This window comes from Bos taurus, chromosome 12 (genome assembly GCF_002263795.3).
Source record: "Bos taurus isolate L1 Dominette 01449 registration number 42190680 breed Hereford chromosome 12, ARS-UCD2.0, whole genome shotgun sequence".
Lineage (NCBI taxonomy): Eukaryota > Metazoa > Chordata > Mammalia > Artiodactyla > Bovidae > Bos > Bos taurus.
In genome coordinates this window covers 20461865-20465213 of record NC_037339.1, presented here as the reverse complement: position 1 = coordinate 20465213, position 3349 = coordinate 20461865, and positions in this window count along the sequence as shown.

The window sequence follows — 3349 nt, the reverse complement described above, 5'->3', positions numbered from 1 at the left end:
GTGTCCCCTGTGGATAGCTGCAGGTCAAACAAGCTGGAGTGAGCCTTCAGAAGTACGTCCCGGGTCTCCAAACCCAGAAGGTTCGATTAGATGAGTACTTCTCCATTGTCCATCCCCAAGTCACCTTCAACATTTTCAGCATCTGCAAATTTATCAACAGTCAATTTGTCCTGAAGGCGCGCAGGGAGATGTTGCCTGCAGCCTGGAGAAGTCAGCCCGCGCTCAAACTCCGAGGTAGTAACTTGCTCCTTCCTGGTTGCTGTCTGCCCTGGGAGACCAGACAGAAAGGGAAGAGGCAGTTTTCTAATTTCCTCAAAAAAGTTGGCTAAAAAGTAGGGGACTACATTGACAGCAGCGTATGTTTTTTCCATTTGGCTTCACCTGGTAGCAATATATTTTATTTCTTCAAACCATGTCTAGTTTAGGCATAAAGGAACTCTGATTATATTTACATGTAATTATAAAGTTCTGGTTTTTGTTACCAGAATTTTCAGAATACAGGTGGTACTATTTGTACTCAAGTAGTGGTCTGTCCTTTATATGGTAACGTGATCATCTGCCCTACTGTTATAATAGGGCACACATTTTTGTTTTGACTTTGTTTCAGTTATAATAAAATTTACAGAATGTGAAGTTTACCATTTTAACCCTTTTTCAGTGTACAGTTCGGTAGTGGTAAGTGCATTCACAAAGTTGTGCAAACACCACCATCCATCTCCAGAAGTTAATCATCTTGCAAAACTGAAACTCTGTGCTCATGAAACACCAACTCCTTGTTTTCCCCAACCGCACATCCTGACAACCACCACTCTGCTTTCTGTCTCTATGAATCTGATTAATTTAGGTACCTCATGTAAGTGGGATCATGTAGTATTTGTCCTTTTGTGGCTGTCGTTTTTCACTTCGCATAATGTCCTCAAGGTTCATCCATGTTGTCACATGTCAGAATTCCCTTCCTTTTTAAGGCTGAACTATTATTATTCCCACATGTATAGACTATACTTCACTGATTCACTCATCTGTCAGTGGATTGTTGCGTTGCTTCCACTTTTTGAATAATGGATAATGCTCCTGGGAACATGGGTGTGCAGATGTTTCATTGAGTCCCGACTTTCACTTCCTTTCAGTTTATGTCCGAAAGTGGAATTGCTGGATCATACGGCAATTCTGTTTTTAATTTATTGAGAAACTGCCATACCCTCTTCCATAGCTGCTGCACCATTTCATATTCCCATCAGTAGTTCACAAGGGGTCCAGTCTGTCTACTTTCTCATGGATACTCGTTCTTTTCTGTGATTGTTTTTTTTTTTTTAATAATAGTATCCTAATGGGTATGAAGTGGTATCTCACCGTGGTTTTAGTTTGCATTTCCCTAACAATTAGTGAGGAAGGCAATGGCACCCCACTCCAGTACTCTTGCCTGGAAAATCCCATGGACAGAGGAGCCTGGTAGGCTGCAGTCCATGGGGTCGCTGAGGGTTGGACGCGACTGAGCGACTTTACTTTCACTTTTCACTTTCATGCATTGGAGAAGGAAATGGCAACTCACTCCAGTGTTCTTGCCTGGAGAATCCCAGGGACGGGGGAGCCTGTTGGGCTGCCGTCTATGGGATCGCACAGAGTTGGACACGACTGAAGTGACTTAGCAGCAGCAGCAACAATTAGTGATGTTAAGTGTCATTTGTATATCTTCTTTGAAGAAATGTCTGTTCAAATTATTTGCCCATTTCTCAATCAGGTTGTTTGGATTTTATTGTTGTGTTGTAAGAATTCTTCATATATTCCGGATATTAACCCCTTATCCTTTGCAAATATTTTCTCCCACCCTGTGGGTTTTCTTTTCACTCTGTTGATTGTATTGTTTGCACACAAGCTTTTAATTTTTATATTCTCCAATTTACCGATTTTTCCTTTTGTTGCCTGTGGTTTTGGTGTCACATCAGAGAAATCATTGCCAAGTCCAACATCATGAAGCTTTTCTTATGATTTCTTCTAAGGGTTTTATTGGTTTAGCTCTTATACTTGGTCTCTGACCCATTTTGAATTAATTTTTTAACATGCTACAAGGCACACATACTTTGAGCTTCCTGTTGGGCTAGTAGGTATTGTAGGCATAAACACAGGCAGAGTGGTGGGGACATCTGAGGGGAAAATGACATGTTCTGGGAACCCTGATTGAACTTTAGAGTTTATGATGGGAGAGAGGCTGGTGAGATGAGGACTTGAGCTTTATCCTGTAGCTGGAGACATTTTTTACGTGTCTACCGTGATCAGATTTGAGATTTAGAATGGTCATTCTGGAGCCACGTGAAGGATGGACGAGGGGTGTTGAGAAGATGGAGCCTGGGAGGCCAGGGGATGCTGCCCCCAGAGAGCAGGAGGGAAGCTCAGAGTGCTGAGTGCAGCCAGGCAGGGACTCTGGGGTGGTGACAGGGGAACAGACTCATGAGGGAGTTAAGGCAGAAATTGGTGACTGGATGCACAGGTTAAAAAAGAGAAGATTTGGGTAATTATTAGCTTTCTTGCTGAGGTAACTGGTCATGAAGCTGTGATTAAGGAAAGATGGTATTGACAACTTGAGTGCAACTTTGTCAGTTCGAGTCACTGCTGTATCCTCTTCCACACCTACAGCAGTGTGCTCGAGTCATGGTAGGAACTAAAAATGTCTGTGATAAAAGAGTTAAGAAAAAAGAGATTTGTAGATGGGACTAAAGGTGAGTCCAGTTGGAGACATCCATGTATAAACACCTAATAGACAATAATAATAATAATAAGTCATTGTAACAAGGACTGTAAACTGTCACAATTTAGAGGGCAATTTGGCAATATGTATCAAAAATCTTAAAATGAGCATATTTTTGCCTAAGAATATATCCTTTAACAAAATAGCCACAATTATGCACAATGATGTACTTTAAGGTAATTCACAATATATGGAATGATGAAATAGACATAATATAATCAATGTTAGCTTATTGCTTAAATACAGTACAGTATAATCCATGTACCCAGCAAACAATGACACCTATCTATATTTAATGCTATGAAAGAATACCTATTACAGAATTTAAGTGAAAAATTGAGATTACTCAAAGAAGATGGCTGATAATCCCATTTTTGGGGAGTAAAAAGATATACCCCCAAATAGTAACAATAATTATTGGTGGTGTGATCATGGGTGATTTTTATTATTTTCTTCCACTTTTTTGCATTTTCTGCAGTGAATGTCTACTGCTTTTATAATAAGAGAATAGACATCAATTGTTAAAAGTAATAGGTATCTTGAGCCCAGGAAGCAAGGTTTTTCCACAAATTCACTGTGGGAGTGCAGTTGGGGCGTGCTGACGCC